A 16,824-nucleotide genomic window follows, 5' to 3' on the forward strand; every position below is an offset into this window, starting at 1 on the left:
TCTGGGATATATGAAGCCATATGCAGTACTGATATCATGCATACACTTCTGGTGTCAGGGGTCATGGTCAGAAATATAATTTCTCCCACTAAAAACTTTGGACAGACTCTTGGGGTTTCCTCTACTGGAAGCACTAACCCACCCCCAGGGAAGGGCTGCAGTTTTTGGGGTACTTTAACATCAGGTCCATAGGATAGCATAAAGTACCCAATAGCCTTTACAAATCAGATACTCCTGTATCTAGTAGGAGACTAGAAAATCTAGATGGTCACAGAAGTTTGCGTCCTAGTACCAGCAACATTTTGTAACATATTACAAAATAAAAAAATACTTTAAGAACTATGTACTGAAAGAAAAGGGCTATAAAGTTTATTGTCTAAATCAACTGCATAAAATACTCACGGATAATACAAGGAAAATTACTTGCATTTAGCCATCGGCCTAGGCCTACAATTTCATTTTAAATGATGCCATACTAAAGATAATGAGACTCTGTTACTGGGTTAAAAAAAGGTTCTCATATTTGGGACCATTGTATTAGAACATTATATTTGATTGCAGCTCTTCCTGATTTCAGGCTCTGGTGATGGTTTTCTAACCATGTTAAATGTACCTTCTGTGAGTTGCTTTGGCTGAAAGTATCTGCTAAACAGTTTGGCTGGGGCTTCTTGGCATGAAGTTCCTCTGGTAATTATAATGGGTTGACATGACTAAAAAAGATAAATCAGTGAGACTTCAGTGCCTGATTAGTAAATAGAGAATATGCCAGAAAATGAGCGACAATTAACTTCAGTTTCATAAGCAGAAGGAGGGACAGAGAGAGAAGTATGATCCTGTCATCACTGTGCTTTTCAAAAAAAGGGAGGGGGGTGATCTAAGATGAATACACAGGAGAGTTCTACACTCCAGGAAACTTTACTGGGAGAACCTAACTTCATTTTTGCTCGCTTGCCACTGGTAGCACAAATTATTAATTATTAGTGAATTATTGATTAAAGATTAGGCTAACAAACAATTTACCTTCAAGTTATTTTTTTAATCCAGTGTTTACACTTTGCCCATTATAAAGTTTTGCAATGTTGATGCTAGTCCTCCACTATATAGATGAAATCCTACACAGTAAAATGTCCTGTGTTAATTCAACTGTGACAACTGTAACAGGGAGTCAAACATTTAAAAAAATTATTTGTATTCATATGACTCAGTTGGTTGTCAGGTAAATGGTAAATGGACTGCATTTATATAGCGCTTTTATCCAAAGCTTTTTACAATTGATGCCTCTCATTCGCCAGAGCAGTTAGGGGTTAGGTGTCTTGCTCAAGGACACTTCGACACGCCCAGGGCGGGGTTTGAACCGGCAACCCTCCGACTGCCAGACAATCGGTCTTACCTCCTCTTGATGTGTTAAGCATCAGTCTGTCTTCACTCATCAAGATCCATGCACTAGTTAAAGTGTTACCCATATTAGTTTGAGCCATGCAGCCTGAATGGGTGAGCATATAGGCCTTTACACAAGGGAACAGAATGTCCTTGAGATGGCTCTTTTCAGGATAGGAGCAAATAGCATCCACAGCCTTTAACAGTCTGCCCCCTTGTGTGTAGGCCTGTATTTCACCCTGTACAACTGTGGGCAATGCTAGAAAAGTGTCACAGTATGACAGAAACATCACACATTTTTTATCTACCTTCAGCACATGTGCATACGATGACTGGATTTAGTAAACAGAAATGGTCTGCCCAAGCTGGAAAATGTGTGCATTGTTAAATATATGGTGCAAGATTCTGTAACTACATAATAACATTTATCACTTTCAGAATTTCACCAAAAGGCCTGTCTTTAATTTTTTGAGTGTGCGATTTGAATGTTGGAGTGAGGTGAGTGAGGTGAGATGGACTCACCATTTGCTGTCCTGAGATAGCACTGCAGTGTTTTTCAGGATGGACGGATGCATTAAATATGCGCAGACAGTCCCAATCGATACTTCCACTGCGTTTGTCTCATTGGTGTGAGAGCATAGATGTGGCGTTTCCAGAGGCCGGAATAAGAAAGTTTAATTTTTGGAAGTTGGAACTCCTAGTTGGATCATGGGCCTCTCTGAAAATGTTTTTTCTATCTTGCACACAAGATTTCTATACCAATAAAAACACAGATATCCATGTGGCTGAAGCGGCATACATTACACTGTATTGTAATACTGCAATTAACTTTAAAAAAGGAGATGCCAACCCTGAAAGCAATATCAAATTGTTTATGTTTCATACAGTGAAGAGATTCAAGGCTGGCGTCTTACAGACTATTTTCTCGCTACAGGTTTGAAAGCGTACTGGTACTGGCTAGAAATGCAGCAGCTTGGTTGGAAGTTTCTGGCACACTGGCAGGAGCTTGGCGGCATCTGACACAGGCAGGTGGTAATTGAAGATCACTGACATGTTTTCAATAATGTGTGGTAAATATGCTCTCAAAAATGAAAGGAAAACAATCATCAGCTTATGAAGCGAGCTGACAGCTTAAGCACTTGGCATTCAGAAAAAAACATTAATGTGGTTAATTCTGCTGGGTACAATGCCAAAAGCCAGCCAGCCAACATAACCAACAAACCTAGCTAGCTAGCAAGCTTCACTCTGAACACACGGGGAAGGTTTAAGGCACATGCAAGAAAGCTAAATCTGCAGATAGTGTAACTCATCTTGAACAGAAATATGGAATTTAAAGTGAGAAACATTTTAGAATTCCACTAACTTGCAATGTGCTTAAAATTGTAACCAAGCTAAGGTTATGGCATGAAAAAACAGAATCTGTATAACTGCTAACTTAAAATGGTTCAATAACTAAAAATGCTTTTTAAAACACAGCATGTTGAAATCTGAAAAGCCAAATAATTTTTTTTCGCATTTTAATCACAAAGCTTTTCACACAATGGAGACGGGATGGAAATACAAAAGGAAACTAATGCATGATAGCTAAGAGTGTTTATGATTGGTCCAATCAGCAAGTTTGATGTCATCAAAAACTGGCGACTTGGGCACGCGCTGTTTGATTCAGGGAATATATTCACAGCAGGAACATTGTTTCCACTAGAATTTGCACTCGGAGAGGGGCATTCCCATACGCTGCCCCTCGATTCCATACCCGCGGTGTGTCATCCCTTCCAGTACCCTAAAAAAATATGCTGTCACTGTTACTGCAACTTTATGGAAACTGGCGAAACACTGTGAAGCACATGTAGCCACAAGCTGTTGTTATCCAATGACTGGAAATCAATTCCCACTATGACTGCATGTTGAAAGTGATTTTTTGCTGTTCGTAAAATCAACAAGTTGTGAACAAGTTTGCGAGGGAGATGCATAATGAATCAAAAACAATGGCATCTACTCCTGCATACCAAACACGTGTTTCACTGTGCCCCTCCACACGCTGACAGATGCCTGTTAGTGGCTAACAGTGCTGGAAGCAGACTAAGATGAGCTGGGCAATCAGAAGCCACTTGCATGTCTGCAGGTGCTGCTCCACTTTCATTGGTCCCTCACTGGTGCTGTGCCTTTTACGACACGACAAGAACCGTCCCTGGCTCCCTTTGAACATGCAGTTTGCCTTGTGCATCCATCTTGTGTTCTTCTAGGCCAGTAGCTTAGAGTTTATCTGTAACTGACACACGTAAATTACACTCTTTATGACATGAACCAAGGCTTACGGTTTGTAACATTGTCGTTTTTCAGAACGCAAGACGGGTAGCTTTTTTTTTTTTTGCTAGCAGTTGCCAACTTAATGCTGCCTCTTATTAAACTTACTGCATCTGTCAGAAAGCCAGCCTAGAAAAAAATGATGTTCCTATGGAATCTAATGAGAGCCTACTTATACACCCTGTTTGATTATTGAAAATGGGAGCCTGTTAAAAGAAAATTAGGGTAGAGTAATACAAAGAACCGTTCCAATAAACGATTAACATTAAACTTGGTCTATTTTGGCTTCACTTACCAATTCTTCTGAATTCTGAATAGCCTCCATTCCTGAAGGGTTCATATCCCTGAGGTTCTACTGTGCAATTTATCAGAACACATTGGGCCCATTCGCACAGAACACCGCACGCTCCAGTAAAGTATTTTCACTATAAAAAACAGATATTTACTTCTGTTAAATGTGCTCGTATTTAGTCAATGTTTCCATTGTTCTGAATTGAAATGAATGAGGTGCTGTGGTGTCAAAATTTAACGAGGCACCTAAAAACAATTCCGCACAGTTATCAATTTGACACGTGAGACAATTTTTATTCTCTAGGTGAGCTAAATAATATAAATAACTTTGGGACATGTTGCTCCTGTGAGCTAAATTAAGGAAGACAAAGTGGGCTTTCTCGTGGTAGCAGTCCTGCCCAGGTGACCCTCCCTAGCCAGGAGAGAGCTGGAGAAGCTAATAGAGTGTTAACTCAAACAATGAGTCCCTCGGTGCCAGTAACAATGCTCAGTCTGTTAAGGCACAACAAGGACAGTAATTATTATAACGCTGTTCTACATTAGAGCACAATAATGCCCCCCCCCCCAATTTGCCTCTCTCTCTCTCCCTCTCTCTCTCTATCCCCCTTTCTCTCTCTCTCCCTCTCTCTATCCCCCGTTCTCTCTCTCTCTCTCTCTCTCTCTCTCTCCCATCTCTCTATCCCCGTTCTCTCTCTCTCCCTCTCTCGCTCTCTCTCCCTCTCTCTCTCCCTCTCTCTATCCCCCGTTCTCTCTCTCTCCCTCTCGCTCTCTTTCTCTCTCTCTCTCTGTCTCTCCCTCTCTCTCTCTCTCTCCCTCTCTCTCCTGAGTGATGTACGATCTGTACGCAGTTAGTTAAAGCTGCCTTTTGGTGTGGAATGCACAGTCACCGCTGGCCGGTCTGTGTTGTGTTAGGGCCAAGTCCCCGGAGATGCTGGAAAGGTGTACACTGGGGGGGGGGGGCACCGGAGCTGGCCCCCGCGTCACAGCGGTGCTTCATTACCGTGAATAACACCAGGAACGAGCTGTTGGTTTTCATTCGTTTTAATTTTCTCCAAATGTGCGCGCAGCACCGCAAACAGACCCCTTGCACAATGCTCTGAGGTGTGATGTGAGAGAGAAGCATGCGGGAAATTATTTTTGGGCATGATGTCCAAGCAATTACAGGCCATATATCCTTGTCTTTCAGTAAAATCTGTCAAATATAGGTGTATTTGTCGATCTACAGCACCATTACTTCAATTAAAACAGAAAATCTATTCGCAGACATGGCAATAGCATCTAATTTTATTGAAATATGTGAACTGTAGCTGTGCAAGAGCCTATTTATTTCATTTAGGCCAATTTGTCTACAGAAACGGGAATGTTCCCGTCCAGACTTCGGTAATCTGTGGTCCTTGAGGGCGATATCAGTCATCTTTGCCTCAGGGTCAGTGTTAGAGAAATTAATTACACACCTCATTCTGCACAGCTCCAAATTCATTTGCAGACATGTCCGCTAAAACCATTAAGGAACTTGACTCCGTAGGAGAGAGGGAAAGAGGAAATCTGGATTTGATTCGGGCCGTGTTAATTAATTACGGTGTGTTTAGGTGTCGCCAAAGAACTTTGATTCGTGCCAGGCTGCTTCACCAAACGGTTTCTCTCCAAACCAGGAGAGGCCGACCAAGCCGTCGTGATTTTCCTCTCAGCCGAAAACCCCTGGAATGTCAGGGTTTTTTTAGAAGTCTGCTTTTGTAACATGTCCAGTAAATTCCAGCGGCGTTGTATAAATGTCCCATGTTGCCTCGTGTTGGCTTACATTTGGACAGAATGTCTTATGTTTTTTAATTAAATGAAAGAAATATCTGCTCTTGTGTCTTGGTCCGTGTTCAAGTCAACAGCGATCCTCTGTGTGAGAGGAAATTGGTGGAATCTTTAGAGGGAGGCCTCGTTGTCATCGGTGGTTCTCAGTATTACCACCATAATTACATATCCATGAATTTATGAAGTGTGTGTGTGTGTGTGTGTGTGTTATTTCTGCTTCGTCCTTAGATTTTAATGTTTTTTCATTAGTCACCCCCAAGTCTTTTGTTTTCAAGAAAGGAAAAAGAAAAACACATTTCCTCCATGCTTTGAGGAACCTTTAAACAAATGGCAAAATGGATATATCCAATAATAAGTCTGCTCTGTCAGCATTGGGTATAACTTTTTTGTTTGTTTCAGCAGGTTTGACTTGGTACAAGGCGCAGATATTGAATTACTTTGGCCAAAATGGCAGACCATGATAGTGGCTTCGGGTTGATGATTCCGTCCTGAGAAACACAATGGCAAAAACGACTGATCACTGCCGCGGCTCATTTGTGGTCTTTGACTTGCGGCGACGCTAACTGCCTGCCATCACTTACGTGACCTTGCTATAATAAAAAATAATAAAAAATAAAAAGGAAAAATTTTAACTACTGTAATGTCATTGATTTTAACACATGACACCAAAGTGGAACTTTTCTCTTCATCCACCCCCCTCCCACACACCACCCCCCCCCGAGGAGTGATGAGCCCTGGAGCAGCGAGATTTCGCCTCGCTCGGCTCGGCCCGGCTGAGACCGGCGATTCCGAGACCGCGCTCCCCGGTTATTTTTGGATCCCTCTCTTGCCTCCTCTGCCGGGAGCAGCGTTTTGAAGTGGCTCCAGCGCCATTAATCAGGCGGGGGGCCCCCGCGGCGGGCGTGGGCCCCGGGCCCCGGCAGCGCTGCGTGTGTCTCTCTGTTTTTTTCCTCCGCGCGCAGCACAGTGTGAAGCGTAGAGGAACCTCATCAATCTCACCTGTCCCAGCTGTCACCCGCACATTTAATCAAACGCTCCGGTCCGTCTCTTCCTCCTCCTCCCCCTGCCCCTCTTCCCTTCCCCAGGCTTCCCCCCTCGCTCCCTCTCTCTCTCTCTCTCTCTCCGTATCTCTCTGCCTTCACGTTCTCTCACTCTTTCATGCGCTCTTTCCTTCTGCCCTGTTCTCTTTTACAGATCTTTCACACTTTGCCTTAAGCGGTGCACCGTATGTTTTAAAGTAAAACAAACGCACCGGCCTGAATGAGGTGGGTTTGGGTTGGGGGGGAGCATCAAAATGAATTCCTGCTCGATGCTTTGCTGAAACGGCGCACTGTTGGTTGTCTGCGCTAACAGGTCTTAGCACAAGGGAGCGCGGCACTGACGCCATTGGCTGAAACAGGCCTTCTTGGCGTTCAGCATGATGTCTGTTTTAATAGGGTGTGCGAGGTTAACTTGACAGAGAGTACACACTGCACATAGTGTGTCTGATGCACAGCGGGAGGCTCCCAGTCAGGCTAACTATCGGGGGGTTGGTGAAGGGGAGGGGGAGGGGGAGGAGGGGGTTCGGGGGTCCGCCGCTCTTTGGGCCTCATTCCGGGCCTTTCCGCAGGGCCCTGACGGAGCTGACAGCCGCTGGTGCTGCGGGAGGTGGCGTTCAGACGTGTTGAAGTTGGCACGCGGAACCGAAACCGCCGCCCGAGCTGGCCAGCCCCGCTCCCACTGCTGGAAGTTGTCGGCCCAGTACGGCACCCTTCACATTGTCATTTACGAGGCTCTGATCCGATGCGCAGAGTAAGTGGCGCGTATGTGCGTTGTGCTACGTCCGCTTTACAAACGTTTCGAATAACACTCTCAGGCTCCCGTTGTATTATACAGTATTTTTGTCAAAGTAGAAATGGCAACCCCCTCTGTCTGGCATAAGAACACTCAACCTTCAAGTTCAGAGTCAAGTGCCCTGACTACTCCACTTCGTTTATTAATTTTACATTAATGTTACAATTGCATTTCACGTGTACATATTGCTGTCGTTACAAGAATATTTCCAATGATGAAGTATGAATGGGTTACATAATCCCTCATTTGGCACCGATTTCAAGTTACGGCTACTATACATTAGTTTAGAACTTTAGAAAGGGCCTGGAACACAACAAACGATCTATTTTGTAAAGGGAATAATGGGGGTCACTGCATGTGGAAATTACATGCTAATATTGCCAAGGCTTAAGATTTGTATTGCCATTGTTCCAGTTAAATATTTTCTTTTTTATTTCGAATGATCAATAAGGTGTTACACTTGTATATCCTTAGGAATTGTATGTTTTTATGGTGCAGATGGTGTTGTTCCTGTGACATGCGCTGTCTGCAGAATTTTTAAACAAAAAGGGTTCAGGATTTTATATCCAGTCTGTTTTTTAAATACAGTGTTATATACATAATACTGGCCATGGCCCACGTCTGATACATTATTGTTCAGACGCCTTTATCTGTCTATGTTCCGTAGAAGCAGAACTAACTTGTAGTTAATGAACTACTTGCAGTGACCGCCTGTCCTAAAATTCCATGTGAATGTGCTTAAAGCGCATGTAAAGCTGACCCCTTGAGTGTGTGGCTGCTGCTCGCAATGTCATAAAAAATAATGTATACGCCATATGGTAGCGATGGATGAAAAGGTTTTCGTCACCTATCCACTGGTATAATACAACGGCGCTACGTCTGTCAGCGTTAAACACGAGACGGGAACACCCAGCGCTCGAGCCGCCGCTCCGTATCACAGACACTGGGCAAATGGGGAAACGGGAGGAAAAACGCCGCTGATGTTTAATGGTTTCCACAGGAACCAGTCATTCCTGCTAATTACAACCCATTAAATAATGCTACAAGGTCAAATGCGTTTGCATACCTGTGTAGTATAAATACGCACGGAGCGATTTGGGGGTACCCTGGCTGGTCCCAGAAGGCTGGCATTCCCCCAAAACGCGTATGTCCGCTGTCACGACGCCCAACGAGAATTGTTTAAGAGTGATTGTTCTCTCAGTCGGCTTCTGCATAAGAAATACAGCAGCTGTGGAAACTATTAAAAATATTACTTTTTCTAACCGCAGGATTGACTTTGAGGAAGATGGTTGTTCGTAGTAATGCTTTACCGCCATTTAGTAGACGCTGTTATTCGGAGCGATTTACAATGCAAACACAAGCGTGAAGAGCAACCATCAAAGTGTACCGATTCCCCAGGGGATGGGGGGCGTGGGAATTGAAGTCCCAAGAGAAACAGCAAGCGTAAGAACTGCAGACCCCATTGACAACTTGTCAATGACCCTATTGAACATTAAATAGGTTATATAAACACGAGCACACAGTAAAATATTCAGTATTAACTCAGCTCTTATGGAGTACATGTGGTCCCTATATTAGAGCAACTCTGTTAGAGTTGAATTAACACTGGCCATTTCACTGGGTAGAACTACCCCAATGAGCATCAAACTACATTAATCCACTTCTGTCCTTAGTTGAGGACTATTTCCTTTATACATTCATTTTGTTTGCACACATTGTACCATAAAGAACATGCAATAATAACAATGACACTACTACTACGACTACTACTACTACTACTACTACTAATAATAATAATATCTTAAAACTGAGAATGAAAAGTTAGAGGGAGACAGAATGCTTAGTACAGCACCTTTTCATTCTGCCTCATGTCACATTCAGTGCAGTGATCACCCTTGTCTAATGCGGTACTAAAATGTAAGAAACTAAAATGCATCATTTGATTTCAGTCTCCATCCAGTAAGAAGGCATTACTCACTTCAGAAGGCGGTTCCAGTGTTGTGATTGCTGCAGAAAACATGGTTTCTTCCTATCCAGAAAAGCAAACAACTTTCACTAACATTTTGACTATAATAAGTAACCTGTACTTGTTAAGAAGGGAGAGATCAAGGACAGTTTGCTTTTGAAGGGAACTAATTACAGCTGTTTTAAAATAAAAGGGTACTGTTACTGTCTCTGGTGAGCTATAATCAAGCATAAAGAGCCATTATACGCCATTTCAGATACGTCTCGCGTTGTCATGAAGGGATATAATCTAGAATTCATATTCGGAAGTTGTCGGTCGGCTGTAATCATTGTGAAAAAAAAAAAGTTTATATAAAGTTTAAAGTATACGGCATGCTGACATATATTTGGACAAAATTCTGTGGAATAATGTTGCCAAAAGTAAGTTAAAGTGGAATTTGATGTCTAAGGTTATTTATTTCATCAATGGCACATAAATGGCCTGTATTTAGAGAATCCTGTTTTTCAAGCTTCAGTGAAGGCCTGAAAGGGCTGAGGACAGGAATCAAAACTGTTCAGAGCATCAGAAAGTATGCTCAGAGCATCATAAAGAATGTTCAGAGCATCAGAAAGAATGTTCAGAGCATCAGAAAGTATGCTCAGAGCATCATAAAGAATGTTCAGAGCATCAGAAAGTATGCTCAGAGCATCATAAAGAATGCTCAGAGCATCAGAAAGAATGTTCAGAGCATCAGAAAGAATGTTCAGAACATCAGAAAGAATGCTCAGAGTATCAGAAAGAATGCTCAGAGCATCAGAAAGAATGTTCAGAGCATCAGAAAGAATGCTCAGAGTATCAGAAAGAATGCTCAGAGCATCAGAAAGAATGCTCAGAGTATCAGAAAGAATGCTCAGAGTATCAGATAGAATGCTCAGAGCATCAGAAAGAATGCTCAGAGTATCAGAAAGAATGCTCAGAGCATCAGAAAGAATGTTCAGAGCATCAGAAAGAATGCTCAGAGTATCAGAGAATGCTCAGAGCATCAGAAAGAATGCTCAGAGTATCAGAAAGAATGCTCAGAGTATCAGAAAGAATGGAATTTTTGCTGTCAGAACAGCCTGCCTGTTTGTGAGAGCTTTGTATTTCTTTGTTTACTGACCCCTTGGTTCTGCCTGAAATATACTCACCTCCTCAACCCCACCCCAATTCTCTGTCTGTCTGCTCACTGTCCCTCTAGTCTATCTTGAAGTAGTCTTCACCAGGAGGGAAGGAATCCCCATCCTCTCTCTCTCTCTCTCTCTCTCTCTCTCTGTTGGCTGTCCCTCCGGTCTCTCCTGAGGTAAAGTGCGTCAGGCCTGCTGTGTTTGCTTTGCATGGGAGGGAGGAGCGGGGCCGCTGGGTCACATGAACAGTGTGTGCCATACGCAGCCTGTCGGAGTGCATAGCAGGACCTCTCCTGTTCATTTTGCTGCTCCAGGACCAAGCAGCACACTGTAATTTCATTCCCTCCCCCACACCCACACCCCTACCCCCCACTACCATGACAACCAAATTCTGTACTACACTAGACGTAGAACGCATGTCTACTAGGCTACAGCCTGCCCTGCAGAAGCACAAATATTCTACCAATGACCTAAAGCTAAACGGCAGTAATGGAACTCATTTATTTTTGATTGAAACTATCAACAAGTCAGCTCCATCTTATAAAAAACTATACAAATGACTGGAGTTTTAAAACTTGCTTTAAGCTTATATTTTTCCCTATGAATATATCCGTACAACACAAATATTGAGCTATAAAGAGCATCATATTTTTGAGAAAATTTCAAGGGGTGTACAAAAATACTGACAGGAATTTCCTGTATTTCGACTCTCCAGAATCAATAAACCTCTTTAAAATGTCTGCTTTAGAATTTTCTTCACAATGTCACACCCCTTTGATACATAAACTAATGTATCCCAGGATGTTTTTGCCAGCTTCTTTTCTGAAATGATAGTCTTTTCCAATGCAAGCCAAACTAGCCTTCTCACATGTTCCTACGTGTGGTCTGGAAGCCAGTGTGCTTGCCCACAGTCCATAGTTTATCTTGTTTGCTTTGAAAGTACACTCCCCTTGGTAAGACTGGCTATCGGTTAAGGCAAGCTGAGCCATCACCCACACGTGGCCCTGAAGCTAAGCCAGCAGTTATAGAATCTGAGGGCAGCCTTTTTTGAAGAAGAGAAATACAGGGAGAAAGCAGAACAGAGCCACAGAGCTGCAGAGCTTAATAATCCAATTTAAAAAGTGCTGGAGTGTGTTTTGGGCACCTGGTACACTGAGGAGGGGTGAACTGCCAGTTTTCCTGGCAGCTGCTGGCCTGGCTTCTGCTCCCCTTCAGCAGAATCCCAGTACCTTTACCCATATGTGCCTCGGACCGCATTTCCCAGCATGCACCACCGTCGCCCAAACCTGAGGAGAACTAATTCAATGTCTGATTAATGCAACAAGCAGGGGGAAATGAGGCTCTGGATCTTAGTCAAATTGATAATTGTGCATAACCTGTGACTTTAGGCTACTCCATCTGTCCAGTGATGTCAGGGACCATGCCAAGCTGATTCGTTTTACTGAAATTTTGGTTATGACTTTTAGAATGGTGAGTTTATCATTTCTGCTGTGTGTTTCTGTGATCAACGTAGTGCAGAGATGTGGACTGGCATGTTAATGGACATCAGTCTCTTTTTCTCTCTCTCCTTCTGTCTCTCCCCCTTTTTCCTCTGTCAGACAGCTGGCCTTGGAGCGTTCGGCAGTCTATCTGTGTGAGCTGATTATGGCTTTCCTTGACTTATTCCTTCTGCAGACAGATGGCAAGAAGATTAATCACCATAAAACATTAATACGGCTTCTTTTTCTCAAGAAATAGACAGAGCACAACAGGACCGGCTGATGTAGAAAACACACCGCACTGTCCGTTCCCACCGGAATGCTGGGATGTAGATCATTCTCCTCCTATGAAAGCTGTCAAAATAAACAATGGCTAGCCTAGCTTTCCACCTAATTACGCATCACATCCTGTTTTATTTCTGATAGTTCAGAGACACCCACGCGGTTGACCACCAGAAGAGAAACACTGAAGCAGATGACTTTGCTTAAAAATAATATCTCACTTTCAACATGCATAAAGAGCACAGGGCTCCTCTCTAAGTTTCAACATTTTTGCAACACATTGTTTGCTTGTTATTTCTCAGGTCACATATTGAACTGATGAGTTCAGGTGGCCTGAGCCAGGTTCTTGGGGGACGGGGGACAGTATTGTAAGGAGTTATTTTGGAAATAAAGACCTTTGCATGCTGTATTGGCCTCCTCAGGTCAAAGCTGAATGCATAGATATTAAGTCAAGTTAATCAGAGCCCATCAATATCACTCTTGTGTTCCCCTCTCTTCTCAGGCACCTTGGCGCAAGTGTATCTCAATGGGGGGGCCTGCCCAAGTGTTCTGGGACTCTTCAGGACCTGCCTCCCATTCTGCCCCCAGGACTCAGGAGCCTGGTCAGGAACCCCGCCTTTTCCTCTATGTCAGTGGACTCCAGTCTGGTTCCTGGAGATCTATCGTCCTATAGGTTTTCACTCCAACCCCAACAAAGCACACTTCATTCAACAGTGAGAGAGCTCGTCAAGCTGCTAATTCGTAGAATCAAGTGTGCCATATTAGGGTTGGAGTGAAAATCTACGGGACAGTAGATCTCCAGGAACTGGGCTGGGAACCACTGCTCTATGTCATCTTCAAGCGGACGTCTCAGAGAGCTTCAATCAGTGGTGAGTCACTTCCAGGTCCAGCAATCCTTAACCATGTTTATATAGGAGCCGTTGAAGTCTATCCTTAAAGTGATGGGAACATTATCTTTTACTCATGCCCAAAACACCCCCTGCCACCAGCACAGGTGTGTCCTAATTGCTTGGCCGATTGTTTGCAAACAGGTAACATGGCTGTGCCCCAGCTGGTGTTTGAACTTACAACCTCACAATTCCAGCGTAATCATGCAACATTTCCACTGTATTGATTGCAGTAAGGTAGGGCTGCCCAACCCTGTTGCTGGAGAGCTACTGTCTTGTAGGTTTTCATTTCAACCCTAATTTGGCACACCTAATTCAAATAAATAGCAGCTAAATGAAATCTATAGCTGTGTGCTTTGTTAGGGTTATTGTGAACTTACAGGACAGAAGATCTCCAGCAACAGGGTTGGGCAGCCAGGCTGTAAAGTCATTCCTAGTTGTTTATCTCTTATAACTACCATAAACGAATACACACACAAGCACTGGTCAGCTTTGCAGTAAACACACAATCGCTCATCAGTTAATCCCCAAGTACAAATCGATGACATTGTGTGGTCTTCTGTGGTGCTTCATTAGAAGCACAAGGCCAGTGTTTACTTTTAGGGCTGAATTTCTCTGGGTGATGACAGAAGCAAATTCAGAGCGCTGCTGCCATTTTATCTGCTGGTCCATCTGTGTGGATTCCGCAGATTTTCCAGAATTGTATAAACCACGGTCTTCACCAAACATTTGCTTCAAAGAAGCCCACAGTGTCGCAGGTATAATAATAGATTTCCACGTGTGTAGTCATTGACAGGATCAGAGCGTGCAAATTTAACAAAATATTGGGTTTTTATAAAAACCCAGAGATGAACCACTTTGCAAATGATCTGTAATCAGGGGTGCTTTGTCTGTCTGTCTGTCTGTCTGGAAAACTCAAATATCTATTGCACTGCTGTGTTTGGTGATGTGGGGGGAGGGGAGGGGTTGAGGGGGGTGAGAATGTTATTTTTAAAATGTGGTTGATGCAACATTTCAAGATCACTGTGGTCCCCTTGGACCATGGAATTCTCACAGCATGATCCCCCCACTACACACACACACACCACACATCACCACAGCACATCAAGCCAGCACGCACACAACACTCACACATCACTCATACACGCACACCAAATGGCCCATACACACTTACACACGCACACTCACATGCACATGTGCACACTATAACACACACACATATGCACACGGACACACACTTACTCACACACACACACACTCACATGTGCATGCCACACGCACACGCACACACACACGCACACACACACACACTCAAGCATGCACACGCCACACCACCACACACACACACACACACACACACAGCCACACACACACACACCACACACACACACTCCCCACACACACACACACACACACACACTCACACACACACACACACCACACCACACACACACACACACACACACCACACACACACTACACACACACACACCACACTCACACACACACACACACACCACACACCACACACCACACACACACACCACACACACACACACACACACACACACACACTCACACACACACACACACACACACACACACACACACACACACACACACACACACACACACACACACACACACACTCAAGCATGCACACCACACACACACACACACACTCACACACACACACACACACACACACACACACACAAGGCTATTTTTATTTCAGTTTAGCTTCATGCCGCATATCTTGGCAGTGCAGGGGACCTCCCCTAGAACCCAGCAGCCCTGGCCCACTCCATATGTGAAAATATAACTGGCACCCAAAGAAAACACTCGACTTCATTGAAAACGGTGACAAGCTGAAATCAATAGTGTCTGAAGTTTTGGGCTGCGCGGCTGAAGGGGTTTAGGGGGGCTACAGAAGACCCGAGGAGGCTGTTACTGGAACAGCGTCCAGAAGGGAACGGGGTTTCCTGGAATATTTTGGATGTCTTAGTCAATGGAAATCAGGGGGAAAATTTGAGTGAAAATAAACATTTTTTTGCCTGAACGCATTTCTGCTTTCTACCTCTTGTTTGTTTTGTATCTCTGATACAGTCAGCCGCTAAGGGGAACATTCTTTGAATCCTATATCCAGTTTATATCTACATATTTTACAGAGTAGATTGCATTTTATATTCATATTTTCCTTGATATTACTTTTAACTTTCCTTGGCAGATACCCTTACCTGGTCTAACTTACTGTGCTTTCATCATGCAGTGTCAATATTTTTTTCACTGCTTAAATCATTCAGTGTATTGAGAAAGTTTAATTTAGCCAATAAATTGGTCAATGACACTAGCACCTTACTTGGAACTCAGTTGTCAAGCCCATTCCTATTGAGCAGAAGAGACAGTTGCTTTGTGACTGCCTTAGATTATTATTGGGTCTTAAAAGGATTTTTTTTCAAGTCCAATGTTTCTTCAGCAGTCCACAGACAAATCCATAAAAGGACACTCACAAAAAGTTGGATGAAAATGGAAAAAGGTTATGTGTTACAATAAGTTATGAAAAATACATTACCACATTGATGTTTAATAGTGTAAATATGAGGGTGGAGGATGTTCCCTGGGGCGTGACGAGTCCTCCTGACCGTTGAGCTCCATGCAGGGATCATGTCCGCAATACCGCTGAAGGCCAGATGGAGGTGCTGTGGAGCTTATTGTGCGAGTCATGTCAGACTTATCCTGAAGGGAGCCCTCAAATAGGTGCTTCTCTGAACAGCAGGGCTGCTCAACCCGATTCCTGGAGATCCCCTTTTCTGGTAGGTTTTCTCTCAAACCCTAACAAAGCACACCTCATTCAACAGCTAGAGATCTTGTTGAGCTGCTAATTACTAGAATCAGGTGTGCCAAATTGAAGGGCTGAAATGAAACCTACTGGACGGTAGACCTGCAGGATGAGGGTTGGTCAGCTGGGCTGTACAGGGAGACTGTTGCTGATTAAGACAAGACAAGAGGGGGAAATACGTCCTCTCTGTAAATCCCTTTCCAGATTCAAATGCTTCTGCACAAGTCCTTAGCTGTCAGGTCTGTAGATATCACTGTTACTTGGTGGAAGAGCCATTATTTTGTGTTAGAATTTTAAAAATTTGTTCTCTGATGGATTGTTGACCGATCTTACTCATCAGAAAGTGGCATTTACTTGATCTTGATCTGTTCTTGGAGAAGCTCAGTGGTGTGAACCTCACATTTACAGACTGATTGGTCAACCAATGTCAGTCCAGAAGTAGCATGCACAGTTATGCTTCCTCATGATCAGGCTCTTTATTGCCACCGATGTAACTTTCCAGTAATAAAAACTCTAAACTCCATATATAGATATAGAAAAGGAGGCATATTGTATCACTAATTAAGAATACAATTAATGAAATTCACCAGTGTTGGACATGAACCTAGCTAATTAACTGGTT

This window comes from Anguilla rostrata, chromosome 15, assembly GCF_018555375.3.
Source record: "Anguilla rostrata isolate EN2019 chromosome 15, ASM1855537v3, whole genome shotgun sequence".
Lineage (NCBI taxonomy): Eukaryota > Metazoa > Chordata > Actinopteri > Anguilliformes > Anguillidae > Anguilla > Anguilla rostrata.